Source organism: Apium graveolens, chromosome 9 (genome assembly GCF_009905375.1).
Source record: "Apium graveolens cultivar Ventura chromosome 9, ASM990537v1, whole genome shotgun sequence".
In the NCBI taxonomy this organism is placed as follows: Eukaryota; Viridiplantae; Streptophyta; class Magnoliopsida; order Apiales; family Apiaceae; genus Apium; species Apium graveolens.
In genome coordinates this window covers 74,082,891-74,091,633 of record NC_133655.1, presented here as the reverse complement: position 1 = coordinate 74,091,633, position 8,743 = coordinate 74,082,891, and the positions used below count along the sequence as shown (strand labels likewise).

At 36.1% G+C, this 8,743-nt stretch overlaps 1 non-coding gene across 1 annotated transcript; it reads left to right on the top strand.

Annotated features, from left to right (window-relative positions):
• Positions 1 to 459: 459 nt before the first annotated feature.
• Positions 460 to 566, top strand: LOC141687787 (small nucleolar RNA R71). Its single transcript, XR_012561270.1, has one exon. It is a non-coding gene; the product is annotated as a small nucleolar RNA R71 (small nucleolar RNA).
• The last annotated feature ends 8,177 nt before the right edge of the window (positions 567 to 8,743 follow it).

The following is an 8,743-nucleotide window of genomic DNA, read 5'->3' as shown; positions in this document are numbered from 1 at the left end:
GCATTCTGATTATTCCTCCAGCTGAAATTTGGATGATTTCTGTTGTTAGGATGATAGGTCACTGGCACAGGCTGCTGTTGTCACTGATAATTATTCACATATTGAACAGATTCGTTGACAAGAGAACACTGATCCGTAGCATGAGAACCTGCACAAAGCTCACAAACCATAGCTATTTGATTAACTCCATATATAGCCAGAGAATCAACCTTCATTGATAGCACTTGGAGCTGGGCTGCAAGAGCGGTGGCTGCATCAACTTCCAGAATACCTGTTACCTTGCCTGACGTCATCCTCTGAGTTGGGTTTTGATGCTCATTTGCAGCCATCGTCTCTATAAGATTATACGCCTCAGTATAGCTTTTAGCCCATAAGGCGCCTCCAGCTGCTGCATCGAGCATGGGCCGAGATTGGGCCCCCAAACCATTATAGAAACCCGTGATCACCATCCAATCCGGCATTCCATGATGTGGACATTTTCTCAACATTTCCTTGTAGCGTTCCCAAGCCTCGCACATAGATTCTGTAGGTTGCTGCACAAACTGAGTAAGAGCACTCCTCATAGCAGCAGTCTTTGCCATCGGATAAAACTTCACCAGAAACTTTTGCGCAAGATCTTGCCACGTAGTGATGGACCCAGCTGGTTCAGAATGTAACCAGTCTTTAGCCTTGTCCCTCAGTGAGAATGGGAAAAGCCTCAACTTGATAGCCTCATCAGTCACGCCATTATACTTAAAAGTGCTGCAGATCTCGACAAAATTCCTTATGTGCATGTTGGGGTCTTCAGTTGCCGCTCCTCCAAAAGAAACAGAATTCTGCACCATCTGAATAGTGTCCGGCTTGATTTCAAAGGTGTTAGCTTGAATAGCCGGATGAAGGATGCTTGACTGAATGTCATCAATTTTAGGCCGAGAAAAATCCATAAGAGCTATATCAGCTTGAACAATACGATCTCCCATGTTTACTGGTTCTTTCCGCTCAGTTCCTGAATCCGAATCCTCAAAATCTAACTTCTCCGGAATATCAAGAACTTCGTCTGTCTCCTCAGCTGTATCTAAAGTCCTCTTGCGAGCACGAGAACGAGTTTGCATAAACGCTTACTAAAGTACCTGAAACACAACCGAAAATAATAATTAACTACTACATCCTAATCACTGAGTCCTAATGACCAATGATGGTAAGTACATAAACTAAACAAATACGCCGAGTCCCCGGCAGCGGCGCCAAAAACTTGTTAGGGCAAAAACACGCGCTAATATTCACATAAGTATACACGTTCGCAAGTAATATAGAATACTTTCTAGTTCGTTCCCACATAGACTCAGACTAAATTATTGTCTAATTAAACTCACTCACCAATGTATGATTACTTCTCAATGTTAAGACACTAACACTTAAGATTGTTGATTAAATATTAACTACAATTAACTACTTAATTAATCACTTACTTAACACTTCAAATTATCAATAATAAAACACTCATGAGATCACAACTTCATTACTACTTCCTTCAATAGCCATTGTTATTACCTTTAGCATGTGATAGTGGTGATATTAATCGAATAACACGAAACTGATAAAAGCCAACTTTCATTGTACTAATACCATTCTACCAAACATCCAAAATTAAGATAGAAGTTGAATAGTCATCAATTATGTTGAGTTCCTATATGTCTACAGAAATTGACAACACAACGATTTAAGCACAAGTTATTCCTTTTGATTACATAGGGCAAATAAAACTGTTAGAGTTACCCACTAATCATGTACAACGTACATGAACCTATGCTAGCATGACAAGTTCTAAATCTCAAGATCCACCATCGCTTCACAAGAGATTAACACCCTATCTTATATGTTCGCGACGCACATAAGACGAATACACACAACCAATACTAGATATCATACAATCATCACACACTAAAATATTAAACAATTAACTAAAGAATTCCATAATAAATCCGTTGCAACCCCATGATCACGATTAGCCCATAATAGCACTTATCGTCATCATGGGTTCATATGAAATCATGATAAACAAACACAAGAAAATAATAACTAAACTAATTATATTAACACAGAGTACGTCACAAGAGTAAATAAGTTCAAAGTAAGAGAACTAGCATCCAACGTTACAACGAAACAAGAATAACAAGAAAATATGCTTCCTCTTCGTTGCAGTGTGCTAAATCGGTCTTCCTCCTTATCTCCTTCGCTTCTTGCGTAAAAACACGATCTTCTTCAATCCACACTTGTGAAAACGTCTCAAATGTACTTATATAATAGTCCCATAAAACTCAGATTACATAGAAGTGGAAACCAAACAGAAGTAGAAGTCCTGAAATAATATATTTTTTTCCCCGACCCTGAGCGGGCGCTCAGCTTGCTGCGCGGCCGCTCAGCAATGCTGAGCGGGCGCTCAGACCTCTACTGGAAAAAATCTGATTTTGCTCCATTTCTTCGCCGTAATCTGCCCATTTCTTTCCTCACGCAATGGTGAACACATGCCAAGGCTTATTCTTGATGATTCCTCCCCCGAAATGCAACTACTACCCTGAAATGCATAAACACTAGAAAAACGCATCAAATACACAAAATACTTGATTTCAAGACACCAATTTAAGCCATTTTAAGACGTTCTAAGTGGTATAAAATGCCACTTATCACTACTCTAATTGATCATGTCAGACAGCTGGATAAGATGGTTAAAGATTCTGTTAAAATCATAAGAAGTGATAATGGCACTGAGTTCAAGAATTCAATCATGGAAGAGTTCTGCAAAGAGCATGGAATAAAGCAGGAATTTTCTGCACCTGGAACTCCACAGAAAAATGGAGTTGTAGAAAGAAAGAACATGACTCTCATTGAAGCTACACGAACTATGTTTGATGAAGCAAAGCTACCAACCTACTTTTGGGTTGAAGCTGTGCAGACTGCTTGTTTTACACAGAATGCTACACTGCAAAATCTTTAACTTTGTCATCAATCTTTTTCAACAGAATATCTTCTAGATTGATCTTCAAATTTTTCTCATACTCAGTTTTATCAATCAACTGATAGATAGTAGCTCTTAGATTTCTAATTTGAGCTCTTTCTGTCATCATTTCTTCTAGTGACACATAACAAGTTCTTTTTCCATCATGATTCATGGTTATATGCCTCTAAGTAAGAACATTTTCAATGATAGCTCCTCCTTTCTTCATGTTGACTTCTTTCCCTTTGAAATTTATATATGTGGAAATGTATGATCCAAAGTAATGCCGACCATTATCCAGTATCATTTCTCTGATATTGGAAAGAATCATATTTGACCATTCTCTTAAAGTTTCATCTTCAACTCTCAGCAAATAAAGAATATATTTTAGTTCCTTTATTGACATGATCATCAGTTCATCAAGTGAAAGAACTTGAACTTGATCATTTTGCAAAAAGAGTAAGATCTTCCGCTTGGATTATGAACCATCATGTTTTTCAAGTATAATCTTCACAGCTTCAAGTATGTCCAAGTGATTAGCAGTAACTTCCTGACCAGGACTATCAACAAGAGTGAAGTTCAACAACTTTAAATTGACAAGTTTAACTTCATGATGTCCTATTGAAGCTCTTATGAATGGTTCAATCAACTTGAGATTCTTGTCTTGTACTAACCAAGATTTTTATCTTCCATGGTGGTAGAACCAGGTAAACCATCTACCCTTATACCTCCAGGAATAAAGCTTATTTCATCATTACAAATATATTTATCAAGTTTTCTCAATTTGTATTTGTTCTTGATCTTTGGAAATACTTGAACTTTCTTCTCTGATCTTTCATATAACATCATTTATTTACTACTCCCTCTATTCCTTTCAGATCTTCTAAGCATGTTTATGTAGGCTTGATATGCTTTGTCAACAACAATTCTGATTTTGCCTTTCTGAGCCCTTTCTCCTCTATCAAAAACCATTTCTTCTTCCTTAAAGTTTTCACTATTAAAGGTTTCAACATAAGAAGAAAGAATCTGTAAATCCATCCGAAATATAATTTCTTCTTCTTCTTCTTCAGTTTTAACAGAATTAGGAATAATTATCACTCTGTTAGTGTCAGGAACAAAATCAGAACTTGTATCTTTGTTGTCAGAAATTGAACCCGGTATAACAAGAGCAACTTCAATTTTAGATCCATGAGATCCACCCTTAGAGACTTGAGTTGACTATGTAGTTTTATTTTGAATTCCGGATCTAGTTTGAACTATCACAGCATCATAGGTCTTCTTTGCTTGCTTATCACCATCATCATCAAGATTGGCATTTTCCCTTAAAACTGATTCATGTTGACATTTTATCTTCAGTACTATCTCCCCCTTTTTGGCATCTAGACTTTGTAGAAGAGAGAGAATATCATCCAACTTAGAATTCATAGCATTCTGACCAGCTTCTAGAGCTGTTAGTTTTTCAGACATTTGATCTTGTTTAGCTTCCGTGCTAAACATCCTCTTTATAACACCATTGTGTTTGTGTGTACCTTTAATAGTCACAGAAAGGTCAACAAACTCTTCTCTAAGATTAAATTATCTTGCTTAAGTGTAGAGACAGAAGAATGTAGGCCTTTGACTAACCCTGTTATGGTCTTGATAGAGGTTTTCATATCAGGATTAGAAACCAAATGAACAGATTCCAAAGAAATATTCTCACTTGGTAAGCTCCAAGAATGATTCCATTTATAATTTCTATGAATATTAAGAACAAGAGCATGACCAGATGATGAACCAAAATTAGACAATTTAGATGCTTCTATTCTAGCTTTCAGAGAAACATCTTCAGGATTATCATCATCATTAGAATATCCAAACTCATTTTTAGTACCATAAAATGTGTCAGGATCATCAGAACTAGATTCAGGAACTTTGTCTTTGAGCTTTAAATCAATATTTGACTTAGAAAGCTTAGGTGCCTGTGATGAACCTGAAATAAAAGAAGCAAAATCTAAATCTCTCTATTCTTTTAAAGTGATCTCATCACTTCTCACACATTTATTACTTTCAATAGTAATATCTAGTTCACTTTTATCGCTCAAATCTACCTCACCTTTTGCCAGTACAGGAGATTGACCCTCAATAATTCTATTTTTCTCTTGATCTTTCTCACATTCTCACTAGAAAGGCTCAACTCACTAGGAAACGAAGAAATAAGAGGTGGCAAAGAGGAATGGTCTATAGTCATATAAAGAGAGGTATCCCTATTAATAGGTCTATTTATAATTATTTTATAAGATAAAAAAGAATTGTACCTTGAGTGTTAGAGACCATTGGTATTGCTTCAACTGGTTGTACCAAAATGGCTTCAATGTTGTCCTTAGAAGTGATCAGTACATTAGGATGTGTAGACTCAAGAACAGCTTCATCGGGAAATGTCCTTGTGTTAGAGATTTGCTGTTTGTTAGGAATTGATCCCATGTCAGAATTTGATACTAAGTTTGAAACAGTACTTTGAACTGTTGGTTCTTGTGGGACTTGAGGTGTAGAAGCTTCTTAAATGCTTTGAACTGAAGGTTCTTGTGTGCCTCCCTCAAAGATGGGATCATTGATGACAACATCCAATGTAGCAATGTGCTTCTGATGAGCTTTCCCTTCTTGTACTTTTTTGTGAATATCAGCATCCACAAAAATATGACTCCCTTGAGCAATGTTAGGAATTGTCTGATGAATTTCAGTGATTGCACTCACATTTTGAGCAGGTGGTTCTTATGTCGCAGGGGCATGAACAGTTGCATCTACACATTGAGAAAATGGTTTTTATGTACTATACCCCTTATGTGGATACTGCTGCTTGGACTATTTTTTGACATATATTATGTTGTCTACAGCCTTTTTTTAGTTTTATCAAGATCTGACTGTATGATATCAGAAACTGATGAAAACTTGTCAGGATTTGTAGTTTCCAGACCAAGAGTAACTTGAGCTAATACTTCCAACCCAGCTTGCTTTTACTTTCTCACTGCTGCCTCCTATAGGAGTCAGGGCCGTGTCTTAGCCTAATTCTTGTCAGCTTCTTTAACTAGTCTTTTTTTCTTTTGCACATGATTAGCTGCTACAAGGTCAAATCTTGCTTATTTTGCCTTGGAACCAATTTCCACACTTTATTCCTTTCAAACTCATTCAACTCTTTCTGCATTGCTTGAATCCAATCAGCATCCTTGAGTGCATCCTCTACTTTCTTTGGTTCCTCCTTAGAAAGAAAGTTGTGATAGAGACATTCATATTTAGTTGCATTTCTTGTTTGAACTCCAGCCTCAAGATCTCCAACGATAATATCAGGTGTGTGATCTTTTATCCATTTTACATCTTTTGGCAGTTCAGTCTTATTTCCCAATGCTCCCCCTGCATAGGTGCTATCATTTCCATGTGAAGCTCCCCCTGTATCAGTGTTGTCCATTACTGATTAAGAAGAGCTTTTGTTTGAAGATTGTTCACCAAACTGATCTTGATCTATAGTTGAATGATCATCCCTAAGGAGCTATCATTTATTGCACTAGAAGAATTCCCAGTTAATCATGTATTTCCAGAGTCATTAGTATCATCATTATTTGATTCACTAGAGTTATTACTGTCTGTTTGTGGATGTCGCTCCCCCTCAATATGTGGATCTCCATGAATTAACTCTAGATCGAGATCATAATTGTCATCAGGATCTGACTCAGTGTCAGGATTTAGCTTATTATTGGAAATTGACAAGTCATTAGGAATTGAATCATTTCCTGACTTGAGTCTTTTATTTTAAAATACAAGTTCTTCATGCATGTCTTCTTCGATTCCAGTGATCTTCTTATCATCAAAAGAAACATGAATTGATTCAAGAATTGTCCTTGTACTCAGATTGAAAACTTTTTAGGCTTTTGATGAAGGATATCCAAAAAAAATCCCCTCATCATCTTTTTTGTCAAACTTTCCAAGCATTTAAGGATGTGTTCTTAGAACAAAACACTTGCATAAAAATATATGGAGATGCTTTAAGCTTGGCTTCTTTTCCTTGATCATTTGATAAGGAGTTAATCCATGTCTGTTGATTAGAGTCAGGTTCTAAGTATAATAGGTAGTGTTGACAACTTCAGCCCAAAAGTATGTTGGTAGATTAGCTTCCACTAGCATAGTCCTTCCAACTTCAATCAGTGTCCTATTTTTCCTTTCTACAGCTCCATTTTGTTAAGGTGTGCCAGGTGCTGAAAATTGTTGAGAGATTCCCTTGTACCTGTATAGCTCATCCATCTTGCTTTTTGGAACTCAATCGCATTATCACTCCTCAGAATTTGTACTTTGTACTTTGTGCCATTTTTAATCAGTCTCAGATGATCCAAAAGAATTTTTGATGTCTCATCCTTACTGTGCAAGAAAAACACCCAAGTAAATCTAGTATATTCATAAACAACAACTAGTGTATACCTTTTGTTGTTAATTGATATGACATTCACAGGGCCAAAGAGATCCAAATACGGCATTTGATATGGCTTCTTGATGGATGATTCTGACTTTCTTTCGAAAGAGGTTCTTCTTTGCTTGGCTTGTTGACATTCATCACATAAACCATCAGGGGCGAAGTAAATTTTTGGTAGACCTCTTACCAAATCTTTCTTCACCAGTTCATTGAGATTATTGAAGTTGAGGTGAGAAAGCTTCTTGTCCAATTCCAACTTTTATCTACTGTTGCTTTGGTTACTAAGCAAGTTTCAGGACCATCAGTATTTGCATAAAATTTGGCTTCATAAATGTTACCATGTCTGTAAGCTTTGAAAATAGTCTTCTTTGTGATCTTATGAACTACTTCATAGTGAGTATCATATAACATAACATAGAAACCTCTGTCAGTAATTTGACTGATGCTCAACAGATTGTGCTTCAGTCCATCTACCAGAACTTGTTTGAGATAATGACATTTCCAATGATTATATTTCCATATCCCAGTGTCTTTCCTACATTGCCATCACCATAGGAAACAATAGGGCCATCCTTCTCCTTATATTATGACAACAAGGATTTAGTTCCAGTACAAGCACATTTTTCTTGTTTCCCTGTAATCAAAAATATAGAAATCAGTTAGAATTTTTAAGAACCCACACTTGTTGAGTCCTTTTGGACATCTTATGTATTTTTGCAATATAAGACTTCCTATCAGGAATTGATTCATCGGAAATTGCTCCATCGGGATTTGTTTTAACAGTTTTAACTCTATAAGATGTATGTACATTCAGTTAGCAGTTCTATTTAAAACAACAATTTTATTGAACTTAGGTAAAGGATCATAATTGTTGTGATACAATCTATGATAATCTTTAGAAGTGTAAATAGAATGACAAATGTTACCACAATGAGAACAAGGTTTCTATAGTTTGTAAAATAGTGATCTACCCACTAATATCAGACTTAGGAATCTTAGTGACTTTCTTTTTAGGCTTCCTGCAATCAATAGCAATATCATTAGTATTACCACAGTTGAAACAAGCTTTTCTAGGAACATCAGGAATGTATATAATTGCTTGCCTTAATTATTCCTTGTTTACCATTTCTACCTCTCTTAGATCTAGATTTGTGAGTCCTAGCAGTTACCTCACAATTTTTCTTGTCTAACTGATTTTTAGAAAGAAGTCCTATATTTTTGCTTTTCTTTTCTTGTATTTAGACTCTTCTTTATTTTTATCAGAAACTCTAGGTTCAACTTTATTTTTATCAAGATTCTTAGAGGTAGAACCAACTTCATAAACAGACTTCACT